The following is a 27,487-nucleotide window of genomic DNA, read 5'->3' as shown; positions in this document are numbered from 1 at the left end:
GCGCAGTAGCGGTGATCGGACGAGAAACTGTGCGTTCACCGTGCTGTGACCAGTGAAGTGTTTTAGCGCGTCCCGACAAGTCACGTTCTGGTCCCCTATCAGTTCCCACACAATGTGACGATTTCTTTGTCACCATACTTCCCCGCCGAAATCGGCGCTGCCTTTTTGAAAGAGTGAAATCGTAGTGGCCCGTGGGGGGATCGAACCCACGACCTTCGCGTTATTAGCACGACGCTCTAACCAACTGAGCTAACGGGCCTCGGTGCAGACAGCCTTCCATCGCTTCGCGGGAATTGCTCTGCGTATTGCCATGTAACATTTCTATGGTAGCAGTCCAACAGTGGACCAGCGTCTCTTCTTTATTCCGCTGCTCGTAGTAATTTCATTGCTTGCCCGTTTCTCTCGGCTGTTTTCAGCTGACGTTAATGAACCAGTAGCTATAATGCGAGGAGGATGTGAAACAGCCTTTCGCAGGGTCAAAACTTGTCGTGATTTTTTCCGAAAAAATTCCGTTCCGGTACCGGGAATCGAACCCGGGCCTCCTGGGTGAGAGCCAGGTATCCTAGCCACTAGACAACACCGGACGTGCACATTTTTCTCGGGGTTTACACCCGGTCTACTCGCTTTCCGTGTCGCACTTTCCCTGTTTGCGAGCACCTTTTCGCGCGCCCATGGCGAGGCGCGCATGTCAAAAGTCACAATCCATTGCTTTATGCCTCGTTGTTACAGGGGTAGGAGGAAAAGCAAAGCTGTAAGTAGTAATATTTATTTACTTATTTCGCAAGTAAAGACCTGCTGCCTGTCATCATACAGCAGGTCATACATTGTGTGACTTTACACGTTATATCGTACGAAATTCAGTTTTATTACTAGTACATTGTTCCTTGAAAATTTTTCGTAAGAACTGCAGGTAGTAATAACGGGAAGTAAACATTATCACGCTGAGTCGTTGAAGCCTTGTGGATAACAAAGTACGAAGTGTTTCGCTCCTTCGCAAACCCCAGAGCCGTCAATTTAGCTGTGGACGAAAGTAAATTAAATGCCCCGGGTGAGGATCGAACTCACGACCTTAAGATTATGAGACTTACGCGCTGCCTACTGCGCTACCGAGGCAAGTGACCGCCACGCCTTCTGGAATCTCTGTAACTACCAAATACCAGGGGTAGAGAGTCTGCACTTCCTGGCTCATTTTTTTCAGTTGCTACACGTCCATTCCCGGCGCGACAGGCAACTTGCGATGCTAGGCCGACGCCAGTATGTACAATAGCACATAAGAGTCCAAACGAGCAGTCGTGCGCGCTGCATGTTTGGTTATTTCCACACGGAAATACCACGGTTCATTCTCATGGCTCACGCAGTTCGAGTGCGAAAGACACGCAGCACCACTATCGGAGAAAAAACAAAATGATGCATCGGCCGGGAATCGAACCCGGGCCGCCCGCGTGGCAGGCGAGCATTCTACCACTGAACCACCGATGCTCAGCTTCCTGGTGCTTTCCGCGGCAGACGTCTGTGGGGAAAGTGGGACTGCCGTCCAGCGCCGTCGCATCCTCTCGAGAGAATGCTACAGACGCTGAATCCTGCACTGCACTGCTTAAAAATGACGCCCGAACGCGATCGCCTAAGTACTCTTGCGGCGCACGCACGCGACGACTCTTGCCAAAGGACGCGAAATGTGCGTAGAGACGCTGTCTGGATGCGCTCGCCTACCCCGTAATGCGCCTACAGCTACGACCACCTTGAGCCGCCGACGACAGGCGGGAAGCAGACACAGCGCGGCGTGCGCGGACGGAAACCGTGCGGTGGTGGTGTAATGGTCAACACAGTTGCCTTCCAAGCAGTTGATCCGGGTTCGATTCCCGGCCACCGCAGCCGGCTTTTACTTTTGCGTATGAGTACTTTTGCCACGCGTCCTTCAATTAATGTTTCTTTCCCCATCTTACTCGCTGCAGGCCACCCTATAGCGTGTGCGTCGATTCACCTTGAGTCTCGACTTGTCTCGACTTTGCTCGTCTGACGCGAGAGCTGACGCTCTCCAATCGGCCTATATAAAAAGGACAAGCACGCAAAACGACTGAGAGAGGTATGGCGAGGCGGGCGGGCACCACATTACTTATGCCTCAAGTAAATACCTGCTGCCTGTTATCATGTATTATCTGATTTTACATGTTCTGTCAGACAAATTCAGTTTTATTATTAGTAGATTTCTTTTTTTTTTTCTTTGTTGAAAATTTTTCAACACGCTCCTTCATTTCACTGTGGCCGCACGGCGCGACTTGGCATACCGAGAGGCAAAATGTGGCGCCAGTGCCCTTGACCGAATAGCGCTGCAGCTCCGAAACCGAAGAGGAAAGAGAAATACGAATTGAAACTATCGGCAGTGCCGTGTGTTCGCAGGCGGTCACCCGCCCAAGCACTGACAACGTCCAGTTTCGCGCAGTAGCGGTGATCGGACGAGAAACTGTGCGTTCACCGTGCTGTGACCAGTGAAGTGTTTTAGCGCGTCCCGACAAGTCACGTTCTGGTCCCCTATCAGTTCCCACACAATGTGACGATTTCTTTGTCACCATACTTCCCCGCCGAAATCGGCGCTGCCTTTTTGAAAGAGTGAAATCGTAGTGGCCCGTGGGGGGATCGAACCCACGACCTTCGCGTTATTAGCACGACGCTCTAACCAACTGAGCTAACGGGCCTCGGTGCAGACAGCCTTCCATCGCTTCGCGGGAATTGCTCTGCGTATTGCCATGTAACATTTCTATGGTAGCAGTCCAACAGTGGACCAGCGTCTCTTCTTTATTCCGCTGCTCGTAGTAATTTCATTGCTTGCCCGTTTCTCTTGGCTGTTTTCAGCTGACGTTAATGAACCAGTAGCTATAATGCGAGGAGGATGTGAAACAGCCTTTCGCAGGGTCAAAACTTGTCGTGATTTTTTCCGAAAAAATTCCGTTCCGGTACCGGGAATCGAACCCGGGCCTCCTGGGTGAGAGCCAGGTATCCTAGCCACTAGACCACACCGGACGTGCACATTTTTTCCTCGCTTTCCGTGTCGCACTTTCCCTGTTTGCGAGCACCTTTTCGCGCGCCCATGTCAAAAGTCACAATCCATTGCTTTATGCCTCGTTGTTACAGGGGTAGGAGGAAAAGCAAAGCTGTAAGTAGTAATATTTATTTACTTATTTCGCAAGTAAAGACCTGCTGCCTGTCATCATACAGCAGGTCATACATTGTGTGACTTTACACGTTATATCGTACGAAATTCAGTTTTATTACTAGTACATTGTTCCTTGAAAATTTTTCGTAAGAACTGCAGGTAGTAATAACGGGAAGTAAACATTATCACGCTGAGTCGTTGAAGCCTTGTGGATAACAAAGTACGAAGTGTTTCGCTCCTTCGCAAACCCCAGAGCCGTCAATTTAGCTGTGGACGAAAGTAAATTAAATGCCCCGGGTGAGGATCGAACTCACGACCTTAAGATTATGAGACTTACGCGCTGCCTACTGCGCTACCGAGGCAAGTGACCGCCACGCCTTCTGGAATCTCTGTAACTACCAAATACCAGGGGTAGAGAGTCTGCACTTCCTGGCTCATTTTTTTCAGTTGCTACACGTCCATTCCCGGCGCGACAGGCAACTTGCGATGCTAGGCCGACGCCAGTATGTACAATAGCACATAAGAGTCCAAACGAGCAGTCGTGCGCGCTGCATGTTTGGTTATTTCCACACGGAAATACCACGGTTCATTCTCATGGCTCACGCAGTTCGAGTGCGAAAGACACGCAGCACCACTATCGGAGAAAAAACAAAATGATGCATCGGCCGGGAATCGAACCCGGGCCGCCCGCGTGGCAGGCGAGCATTCTACCACTGAACCACCGATGCTCAGCTTCCTGGTGCTTTCCGCGGCAGACGTCTGTGGGGAAAGTGGGACTGCCGTCCAGCGCCGTCGCATCCTCTCGAGAGAATGCTACAGACGCTGAATCCTGCACTGCACTGCTTAAAAATGACGCCCGAACGCGATCGCCTAAGTACTCTTGCGGCGCACGCACGCGACGACTCTTGCCAAAGGACGCGAAATGTGCGTAGAGACGCTGTCTGGATGCGCTCGCCTACCCCGTAATGCGCCTACAGCTACGACCACCTTGAGCCGCCGACGACAGGCGGGAAGCAGACACAGCGCGGCGTGCGCGGACGGAAACCGTGCGGTGGTGGTGTAATGGTCAACATAGTTGCCTTCCAAGCAGTTGATCCGGGTTCGATTCCCGGCCACCGCAGCCGGCTTTTACTTTTGCGTATGAGTACTTTTGCCACGCGTCCTTCAATTAATGTTTCTTTCCCCATCTTACTCGCTGCAGGCCACCCTATAGCGTGTGCGTCGATTCACCTTGAGTCTCGACTTGTCTCGACTTTGCTCGTCTGACGCGAGAGCTGACGCTCTCCAATCGGCCTATATAAAAAGGACAAGCACGCAAAACGACTGAGAGAGGTATGGCGAGGCGGGCGGGCACCACATTACTTATGCCTCAAGTAAATACCTGCTGCCTGTTATCATGTATTATCTGATTTTACATGTTCTGTCAGACAAATTCAGTTTTATTATTAGTAGATTTCTTTTTTTTTTCTTTGTTGAAAATTTTTCAACACGCTCCTTCATTTCACTGTGGCCGCACGGCGCGACTTGGCATACCGAGAGGCAAAATGTGGCGCCAGTGCCCTTGACCGAATAGCGCTGCAGCTCCGAAACCGAAGAGGAAAGAGAAATACGAATTGAAACTATCGGCAGTGCCGTGTGTTCGCAGGCGGTCACCCGCCCAAGCACTGACAACGTCCAGTTTCGCGCAGTAGCGGTGATCGGACGAGAAACTGTGCGTTCACCGTGCTGTGACCAGTGAAGTGTTTTAGCGCGTCCCGACAAGTCACGTTCTGGTCCCCTATCAGTTCCCACACAATGTGACGATTTCTTTGTCACCATACTTCCCCGCCGAAATCGGCGCTGCCTTTTTGAAAGAGTGAAATCGTAGTGGCCCGTGGGGGGATCGAACCCACGACCTTCGCGTTATTAGCACGACGCTCTAACCAACTGAGCTAACGGGCCTCGGTGCAGACAGCCTTCCATCGCTTCGCGGGAATTGCTCTGCGTATTGCCATGTAACATTTCTATGGTAGCAGTCCAACCGTGGACCAGCGTCTCTTCTTTATTCCGCTGCTCGTAGTAATTTCATTGCTTGCCCGTTTCTCTCGGCTGTTTTCAGCTGACGTTAATGAACCAGTAGCTATAATGCGAGGAGGATGTGAAACAGCCTTTCGCAGGGTCAAAACTTGTCGTGATTTTTTCCGAAAAAATTCCGTTCCGGTACCGGGAATCGAACCCGGGCCTCCTGGGTGAGAGCCAGGTATCCTAGCCACTAGACAACACCGGACGTGCACATTTTTCTCGGGGTTTACACCCGGTCCACTCGCTTTCCGTGTCGCACTTTCCCTGTTTGCGAGCACCTTTTCGCGCGCCCATGGCGAGGCGCGCATGTCAAAAGTCACAATCCATTGCTTTATGCCTCGTTGTTACAGGGGTAGGAGGAAAAGCAAAGCTGTAAGTAGTAATATTTATTTACTTATTTCGCAAGTAAAGACCTGCTGCCTGTCATCATACAGCAGGTCATACATTGTGTGACTTTACACGTTATATCGTACGAAATTCAGTTTTATTACTAGTACATTGTTCCTTGAAAATTTTTCGTAAGAACTGCAGGTAGTAATAACGGGAAGTAAACATTATCACGCTGAGTCGTTGAAGCCTTGTGGATAACAAAGTACGAAGTGTTTCGCTCCTTCGCAAACCCCAGAGCCGTCAATTTAGCTGTGGACGAAAGTAAATTAAATGCCCCGGGTGAGGATCGAACTCACGACCTTAAGATTATGAGACTTACGCGCTGCCTACTGCGCTACCGAGGCAAGTGACCGCCACGCCTTCTGGAATCTCTGTAACTACCAAATACCAGGGGTAGAGAGTCTGCACTTCCTGGCTCATTTTTTTCAGTTGCTACACGTCCATTCCCGGCGCGACAGGCAACTTGCGATGCTAGGCCGACGCCAGTATGTACAATAGCACATAAGAGTCCAAACGAGCAGTCGTGCGCGCTGCATGTTTGGTTATTTCCACACGGAAATACCACGGTTCATTCTCATGGCTCACGCAGTTCGAGTGCGAAAGACACGCAGCACCACTATCGGAGAAAAAACAAAATGATGCATCGGCCGGGAATCGAACCCGGGCCGCCCGCGTGGCAGGCGAGCATTCTACCACTGAACCACCGATGCTCAGCTTCCTGGTGCTTTCCGCGGCAGACGTCTGTGGGGAAAGTGGGACTGCCGTCCAGCGCCGTCGCATCCTCTCGAGAGAATGCTACAGACGCTGAATCCTGCACTGCACTGCTTAAAAATGACGCCCGAACGCGATCGCCTAAGTACTCTTGCGGCGCACGCACGCGACGACTCTTGCCAAAGGACGCGAAATGTGCGTAGAGACGCTGTCTGGATGCGCTCGCCTACCCCGTAATGCGCCTACAGCTACGACCACCTTGAGCCGCCGACGACAGGCGGGAAGCAGACACAGCGCGGCGTGCGCGGACGGAAACCGTGCGGTGGTGGTGTAATGGTCAGCATAGTTGCCTTCCAAGCAGTTGATCCGGGTTCGATTCCCGGCCACCGCAGCCGGCTTTTACTTTTGCGTATGAGTACTTTTGCCACGCGTCCTTCAATTAATGTTTCTTTCCCCATCTTACTCGCTGCAGGCCACCCTATAGCGTGTGCGTCGATTCACCTTGAGTCTCGACTTGTCTCGACTTTGCTCGTCTGACGCGAGAGCTGACGCTCTCCAATCGGCCTATATAAAAAGGACAAGCACGCAAAACGACTGAGAGAGGTATGGCGAGGCGGGCGGGCACCACATTACTTATGCCTCAAGTAAATACCTGCTGCCTGTTATCATGTATTATCTGATTTTACATGTTCTGTCAGACAAATTCAGTTTTATTATTAGTAGATTTCTTTTTTTTTTTTCTTTGTTGAAAATTTTTCAACACGCTCCTTCATTTCACTGTGGCCGCACGGCGCGACTTGGCATACCGAGAGGCAAAATGTGGCGCCAGTGCCCTTGACCGAATAGCGCTGCAGCTCCGAAACCGAAGAGGAAAGAGAAATACGAATTGAAACTATCGGCAGTGCCGTGTGTTCGCAGGCGGTCACCCGCCCAAGCACTGACAACGTCCAGTTTCGCGCAGTAGCGGTGATCGGACGAGAAACTGTGCGTTCACCGTGCTGTGACCAGTGAAGTGTTTTAGCGCGTCCCGACAAGTCGCGTTCTGGTCCCCTATCAGTTCCCACACAATGTGACGATTTCTTTGTCACCATACTTCCCCGCCGAAATCGGCGCTGCCTTTTTGAAAGAGTGAAATCGTAGTGGCCCGTGGGGGGATCGAACCCACGACCTTCGCGTTATTAGCACGACGCTCTAACCAACTGAGCTAACGGGCCTCGGTGCAGACAGCCTTCCATCGCTTCGCGGGAATTGCTCTGCGTATTGCCATGTAACATTTCTATGGTAGCAGTCCAACAGTGGACCAGCGTCTCTTCTTTATTCCGCTGCTCGTAGTAATTTCATTGCTTGCCCGTTTCTCTCGGCTGTTTTCAGCTGACGTTAATGAACCAGTAGCTATAATGCGAGGAGGACGTGAAACAGCCTTTCGCAGGGTCAAAACTTGTCGTGATTTTTTCCGAAAAAATTCCGTTCCGGTACCGGGAATCGAACCCGGGCCTCCTGGGTGAGAGCCAGGTATCCTAGCCACTAGACCACACCGGACGTGCACATTTTTCTCCTCGCTTTCCGTGTCGCACTTTCCCTGTTTGCGAGCACCTTTTCGCGCGCCCATGTCAAAAGTCACAATCCATTGCTTTATGCCTCGTTGTTACAGGGGTAGGAGGAAAAGCAAAGCTGTAAGTAGTAATATTTATTTACTTATTTCGCAAGTAAAGACCTGCTGCCTGTCATCATACAGCAGGTCATACATTGTGTGACTTTACACGTTATATCGTACGAAATTCAGTTTTATTACTAGTACATTGTTCCTTGAAAATTTTTCGTAAGAACTGCAGGTAGTAATAACGGGAAGTAAACATTATCACGCTGAGTCGTTGAAGCCTTGTGGATAACAAAGTACGAAGTGTTTCGCTCCTTCGCAAACCCCAGAGCCGTCAATTTAGCTGTGGACGAAAGTAAATTAAATGCCCCGGGTGAGGATCGAACTCACGACCTTAAGATTATGAGACTTACGCGCTGCCTACTGCGCTACCGAGGCAAGTGACCGCCACGCCTTCTGGAATCTCTGTAACTACCAAATACCAGGGGTAGAGAGTCTGCACTTCCTGGCTCATTTTTTTCAGTTGCTACACGTCCATTCCCGGCGCGACAGGCAACTTGCGATGCTAGGCCGACGCCAGTATGTACAATAGCACATAAGAGTCCAAACGAGCAGTCGTGCGCGCTGCATGTTTGGTTATTTCCACACGGAAATACCACGGTTCATTCTCATGGCTCACGCAGTTCGAGTGCGAAAGACACGCAGCACCACTATCGGAGAAAAAACAAAATGATGCATCGGCCGGGAATCGAACCCGGGCCGCCCGCGTGGCAGGCGAGCATTCTACCACTGAACCACCGATGCTCAGCTTCCTGGTGCTTTCCGCGGCAGACGTCTGTGGGGAAAGTGGGACTGCCGTCCAGCGCCGTCGCATCCTCTCGAGAGAATGCTACAGACGCTGAATCCTGCACTGCACTGCTTAAAAATGACGCCCGAACGCGATCGCCTAAGTACTCTTGCGGCGCACGCACGCGACGACTCTTGCCAAAGGACGCGAAATGTGCGTAGAGACGCTGTCTGGATGCGCTCGCCTACCCCGTAATGCGCCTACAGCTACGACCACCTTGAGCCGCCGACGACAGGCGGGAAGCAGACACAGCGCGGCGTGCGCGGACGGAAACCGTGCGGTGGTGGTGTAATGGTCAGCATAGTTGCCTTCCAAGCAGTTGATCCGGGTTCGATTCCCGGCCACCGCAGCCGGCTTTTACTTTTGCGTATGAGTACTTTTGCCACGCGTCCTTCAATTAATGTTTCTTTCCCCATCTTACTCGCTGCAGGCCACCCTATAGCGTGTGCGTCGATTCACCTTGAGTCTCGACTTGTCTCGACTTTGCTCGTCTGACGCGAGAGCTGACGCTCTACAATCGGCCTATATAAAAAGGACAAGCACGCAAAACGACTGAGAGAGGTATGGCGAGGCGGGCGGGCACCACATTACTTATGCCTCAAGTAAATACCTGCTGCCTGTTATCATGTATTGTCTGATTTTACATGTTCTGTCAGACAAATTCAGTTTTATTACTAGTAGATTTCTTTTTTTTTTTTCTTTGTTGAAAATTTTTCAACACGCTCCTTCATTTCACTGTGGCCGCACGGCGCGACTTGGCATACCGAGAGGCAAAATGTGGCGCCAGTGCCCTTGACCGAATAGCGCTGCAACTCCGAAACCGAAGAGGAAAGAGAAATACGAATTGAAACTATCGGCAGTGCCGTGTGTTCGCAGGCGGTCACCCGCCCAAGCACTGACAACGTCCAGTTTCGCGCAGTAGCGGTGATCGGACGAGAAACTGTGCGTTCACCGTGCTGTGACCAGTGAAGTGTTTTAGCGCGTCCCGACAAGTCGCGTTCTGGTCCCCCATCAGTTCCCACACAATGTGACGATTTCTTTGTCACCATACTTCCCCGCCGAAATCGGCGCTGCCTTTTTGAAAGAGTGAAATCGTAGTGGCCCGTGGGGGGATCGAACCCACGACCTTCGCGTTATTAGCACGACGCTCTAACCAACTGAGCTAACGGGCCTCGGTGCAGACAGCCTTCCATCGCTTCGCGGGAATTGCTCTGCGTATTGCCATGTAACATTTCTATGGTAGCAGTCCAACAGTGGACCAGCGTCTCTTCTTTATTCCGCTGCTCGTAGTAATTTCATTGCTTGCCCGTTTCTCTCGGCTGTTTTCAGCTGACGTTAATGAACCAGTAGCTATAATGCGAGGAGGACGTGAAACAGCCTTTCGCAGGGTCAAAACTTGTCGTGATTTTTTCCGAAAAAATTCCGTTCCGGTACCGGGAATCGAACCCGGGCCTCCTGGGTGAGAGCCAGGTATCCTAGCCACTAGACCACACCGGACGTGCACATTTTTCTCCTCGCTTTCCGTGTCGCACTTTCCCTGTTTGCGAGCACCTTTTCGCGCGCCCATGTCAAAAGTCACATTCCATTGCTTTATGCCTCGTTGTTACAGGGGTAGGAGGAAAAGCAAAGCTGTAAGTAGTAATATTTATTTACTTATTTCGCAAGTAAAGACCTGCTGCCTGTCATCATACAGCAGGTCATACATTGTGTGACTTTACACGTTATATCGTACGAAATTCAGTTTTATTACTAGTACATTGTTCCTTGAAAATTTTTCGTAAGAACTGCAGGTAGTAATAACGGGAAGTAAACATTATCACGCTGAGTCGTTGAAGCCTTGTGGATAACAAAGTACGAAGTGTTTCGCTCCTTCGCAAACCCCAGAGCCGTCAATTTAGCTGTGGACGAAAGTAAATTAAATGCCCCGGGTGAGGATCGAACTCACGACCTTAAGATTATGAGACTTACGCGCTGCCTACTGCGCTACCGAGGCAAGTGACCGCCACGCCTTCTGGAATCTCTGTAACTACCAAATACCAGGGGTAGAGAGTCTGCACTTCCTGGCTCATTTTTTTCAGTTGCTACACGTCCATTCCCGGCGCGACAGGCAACTTGCGATGCTAGGCCGACGCCAGTATGTACAATAGCACATAAGAGTCCAAACGAGCAGTCGTGCGCGCTGCATGTTTGGTTATTTCCACACGGAAATACCACGGTTCATTCTCATGGCTCACGCAGTTCGAGTGCGAAAGACACGCAGCACCACTATCGGAGAAAAAACAAAATGATGCATCGGCCGGGAATCGAACCCGGGCCGCCCGCGTGGCAGGCGAGCATTCTACCACTGAACCACCGATGCTCAGCTTCCTGGTGCTTTCCGCGGCAGACGTCTGTGGGGAAAGTGGGACTGCCGTCCAGCGCCGTCGCATCCTCTCGAGAGAATGCTACAGACGCTGAATCCTGCACTGCACTGCTTAAAAATGACGCCCGAACGCGATCGCCTAAGTACTCTTGCGGCGCACGCACGCGACGACTCTTGCCAAAGGACGCGAAATGTGCGTAGAGACGCTGTCTGGATGCGCTCGCCTACCCCGTAATGCGCCTACAGCTACGACCACCTTGAGCCGCCGACGACAGGCGGGAAGCAGACACAGCGCGGCGTGCGCGGACGGAAACCGTGCGGTGGTGGTGTAATGGTCAGCATAGTTGCCTTCCAAGCAGTTGATCCGGGTTCGATTCCCGGCCACCGCAGCCGGCTTTTACTTTTGCGTATGAGTACTTTTGCCACGCGTCCTTCAATTAATGTTTCTTTCCCCATCTTACTCGCTGCAGGCCACCCTATAGCGTGTGCGTCGATTCACCTTGAGTCTCGACTTGTCTCGACTTTGCTCGTCTGACGCGAGAGCTGACGCTCTCCAATCGGCCTATATAAAAAGGACAAGCACGCAAAACGACTGAGAGAGGTATGGCGAGGCGGGCGGGCACCACATTACTTATGCCTCAAGTAAATACCTGCTGCCTGTTATCATGTATTATCTGATTTTACATGTTCTGTCAGACAAATTCAGTTTTATTATTAGTAGATTTCTTTTTTTTTTTTCTTTGTTGAAAATTTTTCAACACGCTCCTTCATTTCACTGTGGCCGCACGGCGCGACTTGGCATACCGAGAGGCAAAATGTGGCGCCAGTGCCCTTGACCGAATAGCGCTGCAGCTCCGAAACCGAAGAGGAAAGAGAAATACGAATTGAAACTATCGGCAGTGCCGTGTGTTCGCAGGCGGTCACCCGCCCAAGCACTGACAACGTCCAGTTTCGCGCAGTAGCGGTGATCGGACGAGAAACTGTGCGTTCACCGTGCTGTGACCAGTGAAGTGTTTTAGCGCGTCCCGACAAGTCGCGTTCTGGTCCCCTATCAGTTCCCACACAATGTGACGATTTCTTTGTCACCATACTTCCCCGCCGAAATCGGCGCTGCCTTTTTGAAAGAGTGAAATCGTAGTGGCCCGTGGGGGGATCGAACCCACGACCTTCGCGTTATTAGCACGACGCTCTAACCAACTGAGCTAACGGGCCTCGGTGCAGACAGCCTTCCATCGCTTCGCGGGAATTGCTCTGCGTATTGCCATGTAACATTTCTATGGTAGCAGTCCAACAGTGGACCAGCGTCTCTTCTTTATTCCGCTGCTCGTAGTAATTTCATTGCTTGCCCGTTTCTCTCGGCTGTTTTCAGCTGACGTTAATGAACCAGTAGCTATAATGCGAGGAGGACGTGAAACAGCCTTTCGCAGGGTCAAAACTTGTCGTGATTTTTTCCGAAAAAATTCCGTTCCGGTACCGGGAATCGAACCCGGGCCTCCTGGGTGAGAGCCAGGTATCCTAGCCACTAGACCACACCGGACGTGCACATTTTTCTCCTCGCTTTCCGTGTCGCACTTTCCCTGTTTGCGAGCACCTTTTCGCGCGCCCATGTCAAAAGTCACAATCCATTGCTTTATGCCTCGTTGTTACAGGGGTAGGAGGAAAAGCAAAGCTGTAAGTAGTAATATTTATTTACTTATTTCGCAAGTAAAGACCTGCTGCCTGTCATCATACAGCAGGTCATACATTGTGTGACTTTACACGTTATATCGTACGAAATTCAGTTTTATTACTAGTACATTGTTCCTTGAAAATTTTTCGTAAGAACTGCAGGTAGTAATAACGGGAAGTAAACATTATCACGCTGAGTCGTTGAAGCCTTGTGGATAACAAAGTACGAAGTGTTTCGCTCCTTCGCAAACCCCAGAGCCGTCAATTTAGCTGTGGACGAAAGTAAATTAAATGCCCCGGGTGAGGATCGAACTCACGACCTTAAGATTATGAGACTTACGCGCTGCCTACTGCGCTACCGAGGCAAGTGACCGCCACGCCTTCTGGAATCTCTGTAACTACCAAATACCAGGGGTAGAGAGTCTGCACTTCCTGGCTCATTTTTTTCAGTTGCTACACGTCCATTCCCGGCGCGACAGGCAACTTGCGATGCTAGGCCGACGCCAGTATGTACAATAGCACATAAGAGTCCAAACGAGCAGTCGTGCGCGCTGCATGTTTGGTTATTTCCACACGGAAATACCACGGTTCATTCTCATGGCTCACGCAGTTCGAGTGCGAAAGACACGCAGCACCACTATCGGAGAAAAAACAAAATGATGCATCGGCCGGGAATCGAACCCGGGCCGCCCGCGTGGCAGGCGAGCATTCTACCACTGAACCACCCATGCTCAGCTTCCTGGTGCTTTCCGCGGCAGACGTCTGTGGGGAAAGTGGGACTGCCGTCCAGCGCCGTCGCATCCTCTCGAGAGAATGCTACAGACGCTGAATCCTGCACTGCACTGCTTAAAAATGACGCCCGAACGCGATCGCCTAAGTACTCTTGCGGCGCACGCACGCGACGACTCTTGCCAAAGGACGCGAAATGTGCGTAGAGACGCTGTCTGGATGCGCTCGCCTACCCCGTAATGCGCCTACAGCTACGACCACCTTGAGCCGCCGACGACAGGCGGGAAGCAGACACAGCGCGGCGTGCGCGGACGGAAACCGTGCGGTGGTGGTGTAATGGTCAGCATAGTTGCCTTCCAAGCAGTTGATCCGGGTTCGATTCCCGGCCACCGCAGCCGGCTTTTACTTTTGCGTATGAGTACTTTTGCCACGCGTCCTTCAATTAATGTTTCTTTCCCCATCTTACTCGCTGCAGGCCACCCTATAGCGTGTGCGTCGATTCACCTTGAGTCTCGACTTGTCTCGACTTTGCTCGTCTGACGCGAGAGCTGACGCTCTCCAATCGGCCTATATAAAAAGGACAAGCACGCAAAACGACTGAGAGAGGTATGGCGAGGCGGGCGGGCACCACATTACTTATGCCTCAAGTAAATACCTGCTGCCTGTTATCATGTATTATCTGATTTTACATGTTCTGTCAGACAAATTCAGTTTTATTATTAGTAGATTTCTTTTTTTTTTTTCTTTGTTGAAAATTTTTCAACACGCTCCTTCATTTCACTGTGGCCGCACGGCGCGACTTGGCATACCGAGAGGCAAAATGTGGCGCCAGTGCCCTTGACCGAATAGCGCTGCAGCTCCGAAACCGAAGAGGAAAGAGAAATACGAATTGAAACTATCGGCAGTGCCGTGTGTTCGCAGGCGGTCACCCGCCCAAGCACTGACAACGTCCAGTTTCGCGCAGTAGCGGTGATCGGACGAGAAACTGTGCGTTCACCGTGCTGTGACCAGTGAAGTGTTTTAGCGCGTCCCGACAAGTCGCGTTCTGGTCCCCTATCAGTTCCCACACAATGTGACGATTTCTTTGTCACCATACTTCCCCGCCGAAATCGGCGCTGCCTTTTTGAAAGAGTGAAATCGTAGTGGCCCGTGGGGGGATCGAACCCACGACCTTCGCGTTATTAGCACGACGCTCTAACCAACTGAGCTAACGGGCCTCGGTGCAGACAGCCTTCCATCGCTTCGCGGGAATTGCTCTGCGTATTGCCATGTAACATTTCTATGGTAGCAGTCCAACAGTGGACCAGCGTCTCTTCTTTATTCCGCTGCTCGTAGTAATTTCATTGCTTGCCCGTTTCTCTCGGCTGTTTTCAGCTGACGTTAATGAACCAGTAGCTATAATGCGAGGAGGACGTGAAACAGCCTTTCGCAGGGTCAAAACTTGTCGTGATTTTTTCCGAAAAAATTCCGTTCCGGTACCGGGAATCGAACCCGGGCCTCCTGGGTGAGAGCCAGGTATCCTAGCCACTAGACCACACCGGACGTGCACATTTTTCTCCTCGCTTTCCGTGTCGCACTTTCCCTGTTTGCGAGCACCTTTTCGCGCGCCCATGTCAAAAGTCACAATCCATTGCTTTATGCCTCGTTGTTACAGGGGTAGGAGGAAAAGCAAAGCTGTAAGTAGTAATATTTATTTACTTATTTCGCAAGTAAAGACCTGCTGCCTGTCATCATACAGCAGGTCATACATTGTGTGACTTTACACGTTATATCGTACGAAATTCAGTTTTATTACTAGTACATTGTTCCTTGAAAATTTTTCGTAAGAACTGCAGGTAGTAATAACGGGAAGTAAACATTATCACGCTGAGTCGTTGAAGCCTTGTGGATAACAAAGTACGAAGTGTTTCGCTCCTTCGCAAACCCCAGAGCCGTCAATTTAGCTGTGGACGAAAGTAAATTAAATGCCCCGGGTGAGGATCGAACTCACGACCTTAAGATTATGAGACTTACGCGCTGCCTACTGCGCTACCGAGGCAAGTGACCGCCACGCCTTCTGGAATCTCTGTAACTACCAAATACCAGGGGTAGAGAGTCTGCACTTCCTGGCTCATTTTTTTCAGTTGCTACACGTCCATTCCCGGCGCGACAGGCAACTTGCGATGCTAGGCCGACGCCAGTATGTACAATAGCACATAAGAGTCCAAACGAGCAGTCGTGCGCGCTGCATGTTTGGTTATTTCCACACGGAAATACCACGGTTCATTCTCATGGCTCACGCAGTTCGAGTGCGAAAGACACGCAGCACCACTATCGGAGAAAAAACAAAATGATGCATCGGCCGGGAATCGAACCCGGGCCGCCCGCGTGGCAGGCGAGCATTCTACCACTGAACCACCGATGCTCAGCTTCCTGGTGCTTTCCGCGGCAGACGTCTGTGGGGAAAGTGGGACTGCCGTCCAGCGCCGTCGCATCCTCTCGAGAGAATGCTACAGACGCTGAATCCTGCACTGCACTGCTTAAAAATGACGCCCGAACGCGATCGCCTAAGTACTCTTGCGGCGCACGCACGCGACGACTCTTGCCAAAGGACGCGAAATGTGCGTAGAGACGCTGTCTGGATGCGCTCGCCTACCCCGTAATGCGCCTACAGCTACGACCACCTTGAGCCGCCGACGACAGGCGGGAAGCAGACACAGCGCGGCGTGCGCGGACGGAAACCGTGCGGTGGTGGTGTAATGGTCAGCATAGTTGCCTTCCAAGCAGTTGATCCGGGTTCGATTCCCGGCCACCGCAGCCGGCTTTTACTTTTGCGTCTGAGTACTTTTGCCACGCGTCCTTCAATTAATGTTTCTTTCCCCATCTTACTCGCTGCAGGCCACCCTATAGCGTGTGCGTCGATTCACCTTGAGTCTCGACTTGTCTCGACTTTGCTCGTCTGACGCGAGAGCTGACGCTCTCCAATCGGCCTATATAAAAGGACAAGCACGCAAAACGACTGAGAGAGGTATGGCGAGGCGGGCGGGCACCACATTACTTATGCCTCAAGTAAATACCTGCTGCCTGTTATCATGTATTATCTGATTTTACATGTTCTGTCAGACAAATTCAGTTTTATTATTAGTAGATTTCTTTTTTTTTTTTTCTTTGTTGAAAATTTTTCAACACGCTCCTTCATTTCACTGTGGCCGCACGGCGCGACTTGGCATACCGAGAGGCAAAATGTGGCGCCAGTGCCCTTGACCGAATAGCGCTGCAGCTCCGAAACCGAAGAGGAAAGAGAAATACGAATTGAAACTATCGGCAGTGCCGTGTGTTCGCAGGCGGTCACCCGCCCAAGCACTGACAACGTCCAGTTTCGCGCAGTAGCGGTGATCGGACGAGAAACTGTGCGTTCACCGTGCTGTGACCAGTGAAGTGTTTTAGCGCGTCCCGACAAGTCACGTTCTGGTCCCCTATCAGTTCCCACACAATGTGACGATTTCTTTGTCACCATACTTCCCCGCCGAAATCGGCGCTGCCTTTTTGAAAGAGTGAAATCGTAGTGGCCCGTGGGGGGATCGAACCCACGACCTTCGCGTTATTAGCACGACGCTCTAACCAACTGAGCTAACGGGCCTCGGTGCAGACAGCCTTCCATCGCTTCGCGGGAATTGCTCTGCGTATTGCCATGTAACATTTCTATGGTAGCAGTCCAACCGTGGACCAGCGTCTCTTCTTTATTCCGCTGCTCGTAGTAATTTCATTGCTTGCCCGTTTCTCTCGGCTGTTTTCAGCTGACGTTAATGAACCAGTAGCTATAATGCGAGGAGGATGTGAAACAGCCTTTCGCAGGGTCAAAACTTGTCGTGATTTTTTCCGAAAAAATTCCGTTCCGGTACCGGGAATCGAACCCGGGCCTCCTGGGTGAGAGCCAGGTATCCTAGCCACTAGACAACACCGGACGTGCACATTTTTCTCGGGGTTTACACCCGGTCCACTCGCTTTCCGTGTCGCACTTTCCCTGTTTGCGAGCACCTTTTCGCGCGCCCATGGCGAGGCGCGCATGTCAAAAGTCACAATCCATTGCTTTATGCCTCGTTGTTACAGGGGTAGGAGGAAAAGCAAAGCTGTAAGTAGTAATATTTATTTACTTATTTCGCAAGTAAAGACCTGCTGCCTGTCATCATACAGCAGGTCATACATTGTGTGACTTTACACGTTATATCGTACGAAATTCAGTTTTATTACTAGTACATTGTTCCTTGAAAATTTTTCGTAAGAACTGCAGGTAGTAATAACGGGAAGTAAACATTATCACGCTGAGTCGTTGAAGCCTTGTGGATAACAAAGTACGAAGTGTTTCGCTCCTTCGCAAACCCCAGAGCCGTCAATTTAGCTGTGGACGAAAGTAAATTAAATGCCCCGGGTGAGGATCGAACTCACGACCTTAAGATTATGAGACTTACGCGCTGCCTACTGCGCTACCGAGGCAAGTGACCGCCATGCCTTCTGGAATCTCTGTAACTACCAAATACCAGGGGTAGAGAGTCTGCACTTCCTGGCTCATTTTTTTCAGTTGCTACACGTCCATTCCCGGCGCGACAGGCAACTTGCGATGCTAGGCCGACGCCAGTATGTACAATAGCACATAAGAGTCCAAACGAGCAGTCGTGCGCGCTGCATGTTTGGTTATTTCCACACGGAAATACCACGGTTCATTCTCATGGCTCACGCAGTTCGAGTGCGAAAGACACGCAGCACCACTATCGGAGAAAAAACAAAATGATGCATCGGCCGGGAATCGAACCCGGGCCGCCCGCGTGGCAGGCGAGCATTCTACCACTGAACCACCGATGCTCAGCTTCCTGGTGCTTTCCGCGGCAGACGTCTGTGGGGAAAGTGGGACTGCCGTCCAGCGCCGTCGCATCCTCTCGAGAGAATGCTACAGACGCTGAATCCTGCACTGCACTGCTTAAAAATGACGCCCGAACGCGATCGCCTAAGTACTCTTGCGGCGCACGCACGCGACGACTCTTGCCAAAGGACGCGAAATGTGCGTAGAGACGCTGTCTGGATGCGCTCGCCTACCCCGTAATGCGCCTACAGCTACGACCACCTTGAGCCGCCGACGACAGGCGGGAAGCAGACACAGCGCGGCGTGCGCGGACGGAAACCGTGCGGTGGTGGTGTAATGGTCAGCATAGTTGCCTTCCAAGCAGTTGATCCGGGTTCGATTCCCGGCCACCGCAGCCGGCTTTTACTTTTGCGTATGAGTACTTTTGCCACGCGTCCTTCAATTAATGTTTCTTTCCCCATCTTACTCGCTGCAGGCCACCCTATAGCGTGTGCGTCGATTCACCTTGAGTCTCGACTTGTCTCGACTTTGCTCGTCTGACGCGAGAGCTGACGCTCTCCAATCGGCCTATATAAAAAGGACAAGCACGCAAAACGACTGAGAGAGGTATGGCGAGGCGGGCGGGCACCACATTACTTATGCCTCAAGTAAATACCTGCTGCCTGTTATCATGTATTATCTGATTTTACATGTTCTGTCAGACAAATTCAGTTTTATTATTAGTAGATTTCTTTTTTTTTTTTTCTTTGTTGAAAATTTTTCAACACGCTCCTTCATTTCACTGTGGCCGCACGGCGCGACTTGGCATACCGAGAGGCAAAATGTGGCGCCAGTGCCCTTGACCGAATAGCGCTGCAGCTCCGAAACCGAAGAGGAAAGAGAAATACGAATTGAAACTATCGGCAGTGCCGTGTGTTCGCAGGCGGTCACCCGCCCAAGCACTGACAACGTCCAGTTTCGCGCAGTAGCGGTGATCGGACGAGAAACTGTGCGTTCACCGTGCTGTGACCAGTGAAGTGTTTTAGCGCGTCCCGACAAGTCGCGTTCTGGTCCCCTATCAGTTCCCACACAATGTGACGATTTCTTTGTCACCATACTTCCCCGCCGAAATCGGCGCTGCCTTTTTGAAAGAGTGAAATCGTAGTGGCCCGTGGGGGGATCGAACCCACGACCTTCGCGTTATTAGCACGACGCTCTAACCAACTGAGCTAACGGGCCTCGGTGCAGACAGCCTTCCATCGCTTCGCGGGAATTGCTCTGCGTATTGCCATGTAACATTTCTATGGTAGCAGTCCAACAGTGGACCAGCGTCTCTTCTTTATTCCGCTGCTCGTAGTAATTTCATTGCTTGCCCGTTTCTCTCGGCTGTTTTCAGCTGACGTTAATGAACCAGTAGCTATAATGCGAGGAGGACGTGAAACAGCCTTTCGCAGGGTCAAAACTTGTCGTGATTTTTTCCGAAAAAATTCCGTTCCGGTACCGGGAATCGAACCCGGGCCTCCTGGGTGAGAGCCAGGTATCCTAGCCACTAGACCACACCGGACGTGCACATTTTTCTCCTCGCTTTCCGTGTCGCACTTTCCCTGTTTGCGAGCACCTTTTCGCGCGCCCATGTCAAAAGTCACAATCCATTGCTTTATGCCTCGTTGTTACAGGGGTAGGAGGAAAAGCAAAGCTGTAAGTAGTAATATTTATTTACTTATTTCGCAAGTAAAGACCTGCTGCCTGTCATCATACAGCAGGTCATACATTGTGTGACTTTACACGTTATATCGTACGAAATTCAGTTTTATTACTAGTACATTGTTCCTTGAAAATTTTTCGTAAGAACTGCAGGTAGTAATAACGGGAAGTAAACATTATCACGCTGAGTCGTTGAAGCCTTGTGGATAACAAAGTACGAAGTGTTTCGCTCCTTCGCAAACCCCAGAGCCGTCAATTTAGCTGTGGACGAAAGTAAATTAAATGCCCCGGGTGAGGATCGAACTCACGACCTTAAGATTATGAGACTTACGCGCTGCCTACTGCGCTACCGAGGCAAGTGACCGCCACGCCTTCTGGAATCTCTGTAACTACCAAATACCAGGGGTAGAGAGTCTGCACTTCCTGGCTCATTTTTTTCAGTTGCTACACGTCCATTCCCGGCGCGACAGGCAACTTGCGATGCTAGGCCGACGCCAGTATGTACAATAGCACATAAGAGTCCAAACGAGCAGTCGTGCGCGCTGCATGTTTGGTTATTTCCACACGGAAATACCACGGTTCATTCTCATGGCTCACGCAGTTCGAGTGCGAAAGACACGCAGCACCACTATCGGAGAAAAAACAAAATGATGCATCGGCCGGGAATCGAACCCGGGCCGCCCGCGTGGCAGGCGAGCATTCTACCACTGAACCACCGATGCTCAGCTTCCTGGTGCTTTCCGCGGCAGACGTCTGTGGGGAAAGTGGGACTGCCGTCCAGCGCCGTCGCATCCTCTCGAGAGAATGCTACAGACGCTGAATCCTGCACTGCACTGCTTAAAAATGACGCCCGAACGCGATCGCCTAAGTACTCTTGCGGCGCACGCACGCGACGACTCTTGCCAAAGGACGCGAAATGTGCGTAGAGACGCTGTCTGGATGCGCTCGCCTACCCCGTAATGCGCCTACAGCTACGACCACCTTGAGCCGCCGACGACAGGCGGGAAGCAGACACAGCGCGGCGTGCGCGGACGGAAACCGTGCGGTGGTGGTGTAATGGTCAGCATAGTTGCCTTCCAAGCAGTTGATCCGGGTTCGATTCCCGGCCACCGCAGCCGGCTTTTACTTTTGCGTCTGAGTACTTTTGCCACGCGTCCTTCAATTAATGTTTCTTTCCCCATCTTACTCGCTGCAGGCCACCCTATAGCGTGTGCGTCGATTCACCTTGAGTCTCGACTTGTCTCGACTTTGCTCGTCTGACGCGAGAGCTGACGCTCTCCAATCGGCCTATATAAAAAGGACAAGCACGCAAAACGACTGAGAGAGGTATGGCGAGGCGGGCGGGCACCACATTACTTATGCCTCAAGTAAATACCTGCTGCCTGTTATCATGTATTATCTGATTTTACATGTTCTGTCAGACAAATTCAGTTTTATTACTAGTAGATTTCTTTTTTTTTTTTTCTTTGTTGAAAATTTTTCAACACGCTCCTTCATTTCACTGTGGCCGCACGGCGCGACTTGGCATACCGAGAGGCAAAATGTGGCGCCAGTGCCCTTGACCGAATAGCGCTGCAGCTCCGAAACCGAAGAGGAAAGAGAAATACGAATTGAAACTATCGGCAGTGCCGTGTGTTCGCAGGCGGTCACCCGCCCAAGCACTGACAACGTCCAGTTTCGCGCAGTAGCGGTGATCGGACGAGAAACTGTGCGTTCACCGTGCTGTGACCAGTGAAGTGTTTTAGCGCGTCCCGACAAGTCGCGTTCTGGTCCCCTATCAGTTCCCACACAATGTGACGATTTCTTTGTCACCATACTTCCCCGCCGAAATCGGCGCTGCCTTTTTGAAAGAGTGAAATCGTAGTGGCCCGTGGGGGGATCGAACCCACGACCTTCGCGTTATTAGCACGACGCTCTAACCAACTGAGCTAACGGGCCTCGGTGCAGACAGCCTTCCATCGCTTCGCGGGAATTGCTCTGCGTATTGCCATGTAACATTTCTATGGTAGCAGTCCAACAGTGGACCAGCGTCTCTTCTTTATTCCGCTGCTCGTAGTAATTTCATTGCTTGCCCGTTTCTCTCGGCTGTTTTCAGCTGACGTTAATGAACCAGTAGCTATAATGCGAGGAGGACGTGAAACAGCCTTTCGCAGGGTCAAAACTTGTCGTGATTTTTTCCGAAAAAATTCCGTTCCGGTACCGGGAATCGAACCCGGGCCTCCTGGGTGAGAGCCAGGTATCCTAGCCACTAGACCACACCGGACGTGCACATTTTTCTCCTCGCTTTCCGTGTCGCACTTTCCCTGTTTGCGAGCACCTTTTCGCGCGCCCATGTCAAAAGTCACAATCCATTGCTTTATGCCTCGTTGTTACAGGGGTAGGAGGAAAAGCAAAGCTGTAAGTAGTAATATTTATTTACTTATTTCGCAAGTAAAGACCTGCTGCCTGTCATCATACAGCAGGTCATACATTGTGTGACTTTACGAGTTATATCGTACGAAATTCAGTTTTATTACTAGTACATTGTTCCTTGAAAATTTTTCGTAAGAACTGCAGGTAGTAATAACGGGAAGTAAACATTATCACGCTGAGTCGTTGAAGCCTTGTGGATAACAAAGTACGAAGTGTTTCGCTCCTTCGCAAACCCCAGAGCCGTCAATTTAGCTGTGGACGAAAGTAAATTAAATGCCCCGGGTGAGGATCGAACTCACGACCTTAAGATTATGAGACTTACGCGCTGCCTACTGCGCTACCGAGGCAAGTGACCGCCACGCCTTCTGGAATCTCTGTAACTACCAAATACCAGGGGTAGAGAGTCTGCACTTCCTGGCTCATTTTTTTCAGTTGCTACACGTCCATTCCCGGCGCGACAGGCAACTTGCGATGCTAGGCCGACGCCAGTATGTACAATAGCACATAAGAGTCCAAACGAGCAGTCGTGCGCGCTGCATGTTTGGTTATTTCCACACGGAAATACCACGGTTCATTCTCATGGCTCACGCAGTTCGAGTGCGAAAGACACGCAGCACCACTATCGGAGAAAAAACAAAATGATGCATCGGCCGGGAATCGAACCCGGGCCGCCCGCGTGGCAGGCGAGCATTCTACCACTGAACCACCGATGCTCAGCTTCCTGGTGCTTTCCGCGGCAGACGTCTGTGGGGAAAGTGGGACTGCCGTCCAGCGCCGTCGCATCCTCTCGAGAGAATGCTACAGACGCTGAATCCTGCACTGCACTGCTTAAAAATGACGCCCGAACGCGATCGCCTAAGTACTCTTGCGGCGCACGCACGCGACGACTCTTGCCAAAGGACGCGAAATGTGCGTAGAGACGCTGTCTGGATGCGCTCGCCTACCCCGTAATGCGCCTACAGCTACGACCACCTTGAGCCGCCGACGACAGGCGGGAAGCAGACACAGCGCGGCGTGCGCGGACGGAAACCGTGCGGTGGTGGTGTAATGGTCAGCATAGTTGCCTTCCAAGCAGTTGATCCGGGTTCGATTCCCGGCCACCGCAGCCGGCTTTTACTTTTGCGTCTGAGTACTTTTGCCACGCGTCCTTCAATTAATGTTTCTTTCCCCATCTTACTCGCTGGAGGCCACCCTATAGCGTGTGCGTCGATTCACCTTGAGTCTCGACTTGTCTCGACTTTGCTCGTCTGACGCGAGAGCTGACGCTCTCCAATCGGCCTATATAAAAAGGACAAGCACGCAAAACGACTGAGAGAGGTATGGCGAGGCGGGCGGGCACCACATTACTTATGCCTCAAGTAAATACCTGCTGCCTGTTATCATGTATTATCTGATTTTACATGTTCTGTCAGACAAATTCAGTTTTATTACTAGTAGATTTCTTTTTTTTTTTTTCTTTGTTGAAAATTTTTCAACACGCTCCTTCATTTCACTGTGGCCGCACGGCGCGACTTGGCATACCGAGAGGCAAAATGTGGCGCCAGTGCCCTTGACCGAATAGCGCTGCAGCTCCGAAACCGAAGAGGAAAGAGAAATACGAATTGAAACTATCGGCAGTGCCGTGTGTTCGCAGGCGGTCACCCGCCCAAGCACTGACAACGTCCAGTTTCGCGCAGTAGCGGTGATCGGACGAGAAACTGTGCGTTCACCGTGCTGTGACCAGTGAAGTGTTTTAGCGCGTCCCGACAAGTCGCGTTCTGGTCCCCTATCAGTTCCCACACAATGTGACGATTTCTTTGTCACCATACTTCCCCGCCGAAATCGGCGCTGCCTTTTTGAAAGAGTGAAATCGTAGTGGCCCGTGGGGGGATCGAACCCACGACCTTCGCGTTATTAGCACGACGCTCTAACCAACTGAGCTAACGGGCCTCGGTGCAGACAGCCTTCCATCGCTTCGCGGGAATTGCTCTGCGTATTGCCATGTAACATTTCTATGGTAGCAGTCCAACAGTGGACCAGCGTCTCTTCTTTATTCCGCTGCTCGTAGTAATTTCATTGCTTGCCCGTTTCTCTCGGCTGTTTTCAGCTGACGTTAATGAACCAGTAGCTATAATGCGAGGAGGACGTGAAACAGCCTTTCGCAGGGTCAAAACTTGTCGTGATTTTTTCCGAAAAAATTCCGTTCCGGTACCGGGAATCGAACCCGGGCCTCCTGGGTGAGAGCCAGGTATCCTAGCCACTAGACCACACCGGACGTGCACATTTTTCTCCTCGCTTTCCGTGTCGCACTTTCCCTGTTTGCGAGCACCTTTTCGCGCGCCCATGTCAAAAGTCACAATCCATTGCTTTATGCCTCGTTGTTACAGGGGTAGGAGGAAAAGCAAAGCTGTAAGTAGTAATATTTATTTACTTATTTCGCAAGTAAAGACCTGCTGCCTGTCATCATACAGCAGGTCATACATTGTGTGACTTTACACGTTATATCGTACGAAATTCAGTTTTATTACTAGTACATTGTTCCTTGAAAATTTTTCGTAAGAACTGCAGGTAGTAATAACGGGAAGTAAACATTATCACGCTGAGTCGTTGAAGCCTTGTGGATAACAAAGTACGAAGTGTTTCGCTCCTTCGCAAACCCCAGAGCCGTCAATTTAGCTGTGGACGAAAGTAAATTAAATGCCCCGGGTGAGGATCGAACTCACGACCTTAAGATTATGAGACTTACGCGCTGCCTACTGCGCTACCGAGGCAAGTGACCGCCACGCCTTCTGGAATCTCTGTAACTACCAAATACCAGGGGTAGAGAGTCTGCACTTCCTGGCTCATTTTTTTCAGTTGCTACACGTCCATTCCCGGCGCGACAGGCAACTTGCGATGCTAGGCCGACGCCAGTATGTACAATAGCACATAAGAGTCCAAACGAGCAGTCGTGCGCGCTGCATGTTTGGTTATTTCCACACGGAAATACCACGGTTCATTCTCATGGCTCACGCAGTTCGAGTGCGAAAGACACGCAGCACCACTATCGGAGAAAAAACAAAATGATGCATCGGCCGGGAATCGAACCCGGGCCGCCCGCGTGGCAGGCGAGCATTCTACCACTGAACCACCGATGCTCAGCTTCCTGGTGCTTTCCGCGGCAGACGTCTGTGGGGAAAGTGGGACTGCCGTCCAGCGCCGTCGCATCCTCTCGAGAGAATGCTACAGACGCTGAATCCTGCACTGCACTGCTTAAAAATGACGCCCGAACGCGATCGCCTAAGTACTCTTGCGGCGCACGCACGCGACGACTCTTGCCAAAGGACGCGAAATGTGCGTAGAGACGCTGTCTGGATGCGCTCGCCTACCCCGTAATGCGCCTACAGCTACGACCACCTTGAGCCGCCGACGACAGGCGGGAAGCAGACACAGCGCGGCGTGCGCGGACGGAAACCGTGCGGTGGTGGTGTAATGGTCAGCATAGTTGCCTTCCAAGCAGTTGATCCGGGTTCGATTCCCGGCCACCGCAGCCGGCTTTTACTTTTGCGTCTGAGTACTTTTGCCACGCGTCCTTCAATTAATGTTTCTTTCCCCATCTTACTCGCTGCAGGCCACCCTATAGCGTGTGCGTCGATTCACCTTGAGTCTCGACTTGTCTCGACTTTGCTCGTCTGACGCGAGAGCTGACGCTCTCCAATCGGCCTATATAAAAAGGACAAGCACGCAAAACGACTGAGAGAGGTATGGCGAGGCGGGCGGGCACCACATTACTTATGCCTCAAGTAAATACCTGCTGCCTGTTATCATGTATTATCTGATTTTACATGTTCTGTCAGACAAATTCAGTTTTATTACTAGTAGATTTCTTTTTTTTTTTTTCTTTGTTGAAAATTTTTCAACACGCTCCTTCATTTCACTGTGGCCGCACGGCGCGACTTGGCATACCGAGAGGCAAAATGTGGCGCCAGTGCCCTTGACCGAATAGCGCTGCAGCTCCGAAACCGAAGAGGAAAGAGAAATACGAATTGAAACTATCGGCAGTGCCGTGTGTTCGCAGGCGGTCACCCGCCCAAGCACTGACAACGTCCAGTTTCGCGCAGTAGCGGTGATCGGACGAGAAACTGTGCGTTCACCGTGCTGTGACCAGTGAAGTGTTTTAGCGCGTCCCGACAAGTCGCGTTCTGGTCCCCTATCAGTTCCCACACAATGTGACGATTTCTTTGTCACCATACTTCCCCGCCGAAATCGGCGCTGCCTTTTTGAAAGAGTGAAATCGTAGTGGCCCGTGGGGGGATCGAACCCACGACCTTCGCGTTATTAGCACGACGCTCTAACCAACTGAGCTAACGGGCCTCGGTGCAGACAGCCTTCCATCGCTTCGCGGGAATTGCTCTGCGTATTGCCATGTAACATTTCTATGGTAGCAGTCCAACAGTGGACCAGCGTCTCTTCTTTATTCCGCTGCTCGTAGTAATTTCATTGCTTGCCCGTTTCTCTCGGCTGTTTTCAGCTGACGTTAATGAACCAGTAGCTATAATGCGAGGAGGACGTGAAACAGCCTTTCGCAGGGTCAAAACTTGTCGTGATTTTTTCCGAAAAAATTCCGTTCCGGTACCGGGAATCGAACCCGGGCCTCCTGGGTGAGAGCCAGGTATCCTAGCCACTAGACCACACCGGACGTGCACATTTTTCTCCTCGCTTTCCGTGTCGCACTTTCCCTGTTTGCGAGCACCTTTTCGCGCGCCCATGTCAAAAGTCACAATCCATTGCTTTATGCCTCGTTGTTACAGGGGTAGGAGGAAAAGCAAAGCTGTAAGTAGTAATATTTATTTACTTATTTCGCAAGTAAAGACCTGCTGCCTGTCATCATACAGCAGGTCATACATTGTGTGACTTTACACGTTATATCGTACGAAATTCAGTTTTATTACTAGTACATTGTTCCTTGAAAATTTTTCGTAAGAACTGCAGGTAGTAATAACGGGAAGTAAACATTATCACGCTGAGTCGTTGAAGCCTTGTGGATAACAAAGTACGAAGTGTTTCGCTCCTTCGCAAAC

At 51.1% G+C, this 27,487-nt stretch overlaps 57 non-coding genes across 57 annotated transcripts; 11 read left to right on the top strand and 46 right to left on the bottom strand.

Moving 5' to 3' along the window:
* Positions 1-185: 185 nt before the first annotated feature.
* Trnai-aau (transfer RNA isoleucine (anticodon AAU)) lies at positions 186-259 on the bottom strand. Its single transcript has one exon. It is a non-coding gene; the product is annotated as a tRNA-Ile (tRNA).
* Positions 260-512: 253 nt separating this feature from the next.
* Trnae-cuc (transfer RNA glutamic acid (anticodon CUC)) lies at positions 513-584 on the bottom strand. Its single transcript has one exon. It is a non-coding gene; the product is annotated as a tRNA-Glu (tRNA).
* Positions 585-1,040: 456 nt separating this feature from the next.
* Positions 1,041-1,113, bottom strand: Trnam-cau (transfer RNA methionine (anticodon CAU)). Its single transcript has one exon. It is a non-coding gene; the product is annotated as a tRNA-Met (tRNA).
* A 295-nt stretch (positions 1,114-1,408) lies between these two features.
* On the bottom strand, positions 1,409-1,479 carry Trnag-gcc (transfer RNA glycine (anticodon GCC)). Its single transcript has one exon. It is a non-coding gene; the product is annotated as a tRNA-Gly (tRNA).
* A 320-nt stretch (positions 1,480-1,799) lies between these two features.
* On the top strand, positions 1,800-1,871 carry Trnag-ucc (transfer RNA glycine (anticodon UCC)). The gene has a single exon. It is a non-coding gene; the product is annotated as a tRNA-Gly (tRNA).
* Positions 1,872-2,619: 748 nt separating this feature from the next.
* Trnai-aau (transfer RNA isoleucine (anticodon AAU)) lies at positions 2,620-2,693 on the bottom strand. The gene has a single exon. It is a non-coding gene; the product is annotated as a tRNA-Ile (tRNA).
* A 253-nt stretch (positions 2,694-2,946) lies between these two features.
* Trnae-cuc (transfer RNA glutamic acid (anticodon CUC)) lies at positions 2,947-3,018 on the bottom strand. The gene has a single exon. It is a non-coding gene; the product is annotated as a tRNA-Glu (tRNA).
* Positions 3,019-3,440: 422 nt separating this feature from the next.
* On the bottom strand, positions 3,441-3,513 carry Trnam-cau (transfer RNA methionine (anticodon CAU)). Its single transcript has one exon. It is a non-coding gene; the product is annotated as a tRNA-Met (tRNA).
* A 295-nt stretch (positions 3,514-3,808) lies between these two features.
* Positions 3,809-3,879, bottom strand: Trnag-gcc (transfer RNA glycine (anticodon GCC)). Its single transcript has one exon. It is a non-coding gene; the product is annotated as a tRNA-Gly (tRNA).
* A 320-nt stretch (positions 3,880-4,199) lies between these two features.
* Trnag-ucc (transfer RNA glycine (anticodon UCC)) lies at positions 4,200-4,271 on the top strand. Its single transcript has one exon. It is a non-coding gene; the product is annotated as a tRNA-Gly (tRNA).
* A 747-nt stretch (positions 4,272-5,018) lies between these two features.
* Positions 5,019-5,092, bottom strand: Trnai-aau (transfer RNA isoleucine (anticodon AAU)). Its single transcript has one exon. It is a non-coding gene; the product is annotated as a tRNA-Ile (tRNA).
* A 253-nt stretch (positions 5,093-5,345) lies between these two features.
* Trnae-cuc (transfer RNA glutamic acid (anticodon CUC)) lies at positions 5,346-5,417 on the bottom strand. Its single transcript has one exon. It is a non-coding gene; the product is annotated as a tRNA-Glu (tRNA).
* Positions 5,418-5,873: 456 nt separating this feature from the next.
* Positions 5,874-5,946, bottom strand: Trnam-cau (transfer RNA methionine (anticodon CAU)). The gene has a single exon. It is a non-coding gene; the product is annotated as a tRNA-Met (tRNA).
* Positions 5,947-6,241: 295 nt separating this feature from the next.
* Positions 6,242-6,312, bottom strand: Trnag-gcc (transfer RNA glycine (anticodon GCC)). The gene has a single exon. It is a non-coding gene; the product is annotated as a tRNA-Gly (tRNA).
* Positions 6,313-6,632: 320 nt separating this feature from the next.
* On the top strand, positions 6,633-6,704 carry Trnag-ucc (transfer RNA glycine (anticodon UCC)). The gene has a single exon. It is a non-coding gene; the product is annotated as a tRNA-Gly (tRNA).
* A 749-nt stretch (positions 6,705-7,453) lies between these two features.
* On the bottom strand, positions 7,454-7,527 carry Trnai-aau (transfer RNA isoleucine (anticodon AAU)). The gene has a single exon. It is a non-coding gene; the product is annotated as a tRNA-Ile (tRNA).
* A 253-nt stretch (positions 7,528-7,780) lies between these two features.
* Positions 7,781-7,852, bottom strand: Trnae-cuc (transfer RNA glutamic acid (anticodon CUC)). The gene has a single exon. It is a non-coding gene; the product is annotated as a tRNA-Glu (tRNA).
* A 423-nt stretch (positions 7,853-8,275) lies between these two features.
* Trnam-cau (transfer RNA methionine (anticodon CAU)) lies at positions 8,276-8,348 on the bottom strand. The gene has a single exon. It is a non-coding gene; the product is annotated as a tRNA-Met (tRNA).
* Positions 8,349-8,643: 295 nt separating this feature from the next.
* On the bottom strand, positions 8,644-8,714 carry Trnag-gcc (transfer RNA glycine (anticodon GCC)). Its single transcript has one exon. It is a non-coding gene; the product is annotated as a tRNA-Gly (tRNA).
* A 320-nt stretch (positions 8,715-9,034) lies between these two features.
* Positions 9,035-9,106, top strand: Trnag-ucc (transfer RNA glycine (anticodon UCC)). Its single transcript has one exon. It is a non-coding gene; the product is annotated as a tRNA-Gly (tRNA).
* A 749-nt stretch (positions 9,107-9,855) lies between these two features.
* On the bottom strand, positions 9,856-9,929 carry Trnai-aau (transfer RNA isoleucine (anticodon AAU)). Its single transcript has one exon. It is a non-coding gene; the product is annotated as a tRNA-Ile (tRNA).
* Positions 9,930-10,182: 253 nt separating this feature from the next.
* On the bottom strand, positions 10,183-10,254 carry Trnae-cuc (transfer RNA glutamic acid (anticodon CUC)). The gene has a single exon. It is a non-coding gene; the product is annotated as a tRNA-Glu (tRNA).
* A 423-nt stretch (positions 10,255-10,677) lies between these two features.
* Trnam-cau (transfer RNA methionine (anticodon CAU)) lies at positions 10,678-10,750 on the bottom strand. Its single transcript has one exon. It is a non-coding gene; the product is annotated as a tRNA-Met (tRNA).
* Positions 10,751-11,045: 295 nt separating this feature from the next.
* Trnag-gcc (transfer RNA glycine (anticodon GCC)) lies at positions 11,046-11,116 on the bottom strand. Its single transcript has one exon. It is a non-coding gene; the product is annotated as a tRNA-Gly (tRNA).
* A 320-nt stretch (positions 11,117-11,436) lies between these two features.
* Trnag-ucc (transfer RNA glycine (anticodon UCC)) lies at positions 11,437-11,508 on the top strand. Its single transcript has one exon. It is a non-coding gene; the product is annotated as a tRNA-Gly (tRNA).
* Positions 11,509-12,257: 749 nt separating this feature from the next.
* On the bottom strand, positions 12,258-12,331 carry Trnai-aau (transfer RNA isoleucine (anticodon AAU)). Its single transcript has one exon. It is a non-coding gene; the product is annotated as a tRNA-Ile (tRNA).
* A 253-nt stretch (positions 12,332-12,584) lies between these two features.
* Positions 12,585-12,656, bottom strand: Trnae-cuc (transfer RNA glutamic acid (anticodon CUC)). The gene has a single exon. It is a non-coding gene; the product is annotated as a tRNA-Glu (tRNA).
* A 423-nt stretch (positions 12,657-13,079) lies between these two features.
* Positions 13,080-13,152, bottom strand: Trnam-cau (transfer RNA methionine (anticodon CAU)). Its single transcript has one exon. It is a non-coding gene; the product is annotated as a tRNA-Met (tRNA).
* A 295-nt stretch (positions 13,153-13,447) lies between these two features.
* On the bottom strand, positions 13,448-13,518 carry Trnag-gcc (transfer RNA glycine (anticodon GCC)). The gene has a single exon. It is a non-coding gene; the product is annotated as a tRNA-Gly (tRNA).
* A 320-nt stretch (positions 13,519-13,838) lies between these two features.
* Positions 13,839-13,910, top strand: Trnag-ucc (transfer RNA glycine (anticodon UCC)). Its single transcript has one exon. It is a non-coding gene; the product is annotated as a tRNA-Gly (tRNA).
* Positions 13,911-14,659: 749 nt separating this feature from the next.
* Trnai-aau (transfer RNA isoleucine (anticodon AAU)) lies at positions 14,660-14,733 on the bottom strand. Its single transcript has one exon. It is a non-coding gene; the product is annotated as a tRNA-Ile (tRNA).
* Positions 14,734-14,986: 253 nt separating this feature from the next.
* On the bottom strand, positions 14,987-15,058 carry Trnae-cuc (transfer RNA glutamic acid (anticodon CUC)). Its single transcript has one exon. It is a non-coding gene; the product is annotated as a tRNA-Glu (tRNA).
* Positions 15,059-15,481: 423 nt separating this feature from the next.
* Trnam-cau (transfer RNA methionine (anticodon CAU)) lies at positions 15,482-15,554 on the bottom strand. Its single transcript has one exon. It is a non-coding gene; the product is annotated as a tRNA-Met (tRNA).
* Positions 15,555-15,849: 295 nt separating this feature from the next.
* On the bottom strand, positions 15,850-15,920 carry Trnag-gcc (transfer RNA glycine (anticodon GCC)). Its single transcript has one exon. It is a non-coding gene; the product is annotated as a tRNA-Gly (tRNA).
* A 320-nt stretch (positions 15,921-16,240) lies between these two features.
* On the top strand, positions 16,241-16,312 carry Trnag-ucc (transfer RNA glycine (anticodon UCC)). The gene has a single exon. It is a non-coding gene; the product is annotated as a tRNA-Gly (tRNA).
* A 749-nt stretch (positions 16,313-17,061) lies between these two features.
* Trnai-aau (transfer RNA isoleucine (anticodon AAU)) lies at positions 17,062-17,135 on the bottom strand. Its single transcript has one exon. It is a non-coding gene; the product is annotated as a tRNA-Ile (tRNA).
* Positions 17,136-17,388: 253 nt separating this feature from the next.
* Trnae-cuc (transfer RNA glutamic acid (anticodon CUC)) lies at positions 17,389-17,460 on the bottom strand. Its single transcript has one exon. It is a non-coding gene; the product is annotated as a tRNA-Glu (tRNA).
* Positions 17,461-17,916: 456 nt separating this feature from the next.
* Positions 17,917-17,989, bottom strand: Trnam-cau (transfer RNA methionine (anticodon CAU)). The gene has a single exon. It is a non-coding gene; the product is annotated as a tRNA-Met (tRNA).
* A 295-nt stretch (positions 17,990-18,284) lies between these two features.
* On the bottom strand, positions 18,285-18,355 carry Trnag-gcc (transfer RNA glycine (anticodon GCC)). Its single transcript has one exon. It is a non-coding gene; the product is annotated as a tRNA-Gly (tRNA).
* A 320-nt stretch (positions 18,356-18,675) lies between these two features.
* Positions 18,676-18,747, top strand: Trnag-ucc (transfer RNA glycine (anticodon UCC)). The gene has a single exon. It is a non-coding gene; the product is annotated as a tRNA-Gly (tRNA).
* A 750-nt stretch (positions 18,748-19,497) lies between these two features.
* On the bottom strand, positions 19,498-19,571 carry Trnai-aau (transfer RNA isoleucine (anticodon AAU)). Its single transcript has one exon. It is a non-coding gene; the product is annotated as a tRNA-Ile (tRNA).
* Positions 19,572-19,824: 253 nt separating this feature from the next.
* On the bottom strand, positions 19,825-19,896 carry Trnae-cuc (transfer RNA glutamic acid (anticodon CUC)). Its single transcript has one exon. It is a non-coding gene; the product is annotated as a tRNA-Glu (tRNA).
* A 423-nt stretch (positions 19,897-20,319) lies between these two features.
* On the bottom strand, positions 20,320-20,392 carry Trnam-cau (transfer RNA methionine (anticodon CAU)). Its single transcript has one exon. It is a non-coding gene; the product is annotated as a tRNA-Met (tRNA).
* A 295-nt stretch (positions 20,393-20,687) lies between these two features.
* On the bottom strand, positions 20,688-20,758 carry Trnag-gcc (transfer RNA glycine (anticodon GCC)). The gene has a single exon. It is a non-coding gene; the product is annotated as a tRNA-Gly (tRNA).
* Positions 20,759-21,078: 320 nt separating this feature from the next.
* Positions 21,079-21,150, top strand: Trnag-ucc (transfer RNA glycine (anticodon UCC)). Its single transcript has one exon. It is a non-coding gene; the product is annotated as a tRNA-Gly (tRNA).
* Positions 21,151-21,900: 750 nt separating this feature from the next.
* On the bottom strand, positions 21,901-21,974 carry Trnai-aau (transfer RNA isoleucine (anticodon AAU)). The gene has a single exon. It is a non-coding gene; the product is annotated as a tRNA-Ile (tRNA).
* A 253-nt stretch (positions 21,975-22,227) lies between these two features.
* Positions 22,228-22,299, bottom strand: Trnae-cuc (transfer RNA glutamic acid (anticodon CUC)). Its single transcript has one exon. It is a non-coding gene; the product is annotated as a tRNA-Glu (tRNA).
* Positions 22,300-22,722: 423 nt separating this feature from the next.
* On the bottom strand, positions 22,723-22,795 carry Trnam-cau (transfer RNA methionine (anticodon CAU)). Its single transcript has one exon. It is a non-coding gene; the product is annotated as a tRNA-Met (tRNA).
* A 295-nt stretch (positions 22,796-23,090) lies between these two features.
* On the bottom strand, positions 23,091-23,161 carry Trnag-gcc (transfer RNA glycine (anticodon GCC)). Its single transcript has one exon. It is a non-coding gene; the product is annotated as a tRNA-Gly (tRNA).
* Positions 23,162-23,481: 320 nt separating this feature from the next.
* On the top strand, positions 23,482-23,553 carry Trnag-ucc (transfer RNA glycine (anticodon UCC)). The gene has a single exon. It is a non-coding gene; the product is annotated as a tRNA-Gly (tRNA).
* A 750-nt stretch (positions 23,554-24,303) lies between these two features.
* Trnai-aau (transfer RNA isoleucine (anticodon AAU)) lies at positions 24,304-24,377 on the bottom strand. Its single transcript has one exon. It is a non-coding gene; the product is annotated as a tRNA-Ile (tRNA).
* Positions 24,378-24,630: 253 nt separating this feature from the next.
* On the bottom strand, positions 24,631-24,702 carry Trnae-cuc (transfer RNA glutamic acid (anticodon CUC)). The gene has a single exon. It is a non-coding gene; the product is annotated as a tRNA-Glu (tRNA).
* A 423-nt stretch (positions 24,703-25,125) lies between these two features.
* Positions 25,126-25,198, bottom strand: Trnam-cau (transfer RNA methionine (anticodon CAU)). The gene has a single exon. It is a non-coding gene; the product is annotated as a tRNA-Met (tRNA).
* Positions 25,199-25,493: 295 nt separating this feature from the next.
* Trnag-gcc (transfer RNA glycine (anticodon GCC)) lies at positions 25,494-25,564 on the bottom strand. Its single transcript has one exon. It is a non-coding gene; the product is annotated as a tRNA-Gly (tRNA).
* Positions 25,565-25,884: 320 nt separating this feature from the next.
* Trnag-ucc (transfer RNA glycine (anticodon UCC)) lies at positions 25,885-25,956 on the top strand. The gene has a single exon. It is a non-coding gene; the product is annotated as a tRNA-Gly (tRNA).
* Positions 25,957-26,706: 750 nt separating this feature from the next.
* On the bottom strand, positions 26,707-26,780 carry Trnai-aau (transfer RNA isoleucine (anticodon AAU)). The gene has a single exon. It is a non-coding gene; the product is annotated as a tRNA-Ile (tRNA).
* Positions 26,781-27,033: 253 nt separating this feature from the next.
* Positions 27,034-27,105, bottom strand: Trnae-cuc (transfer RNA glutamic acid (anticodon CUC)). The gene has a single exon. It is a non-coding gene; the product is annotated as a tRNA-Glu (tRNA).
* Between the last annotated feature and the right edge of the window lie 382 nt (positions 27,106-27,487).

This window comes from Schistocerca cancellata, unplaced genomic scaffold (genome assembly GCF_023864275.1).
Source record: "Schistocerca cancellata isolate TAMUIC-IGC-003103 unplaced genomic scaffold, iqSchCanc2.1 HiC_scaffold_1083, whole genome shotgun sequence".
NCBI classification, from domain to species: Eukaryota; Metazoa; Arthropoda; class Insecta; order Orthoptera; family Acrididae; genus Schistocerca; species Schistocerca cancellata.
Note: the sequence above shows the minus strand (reverse complement) of the source record. Positions and strands in the feature narration are given on the sequence as shown.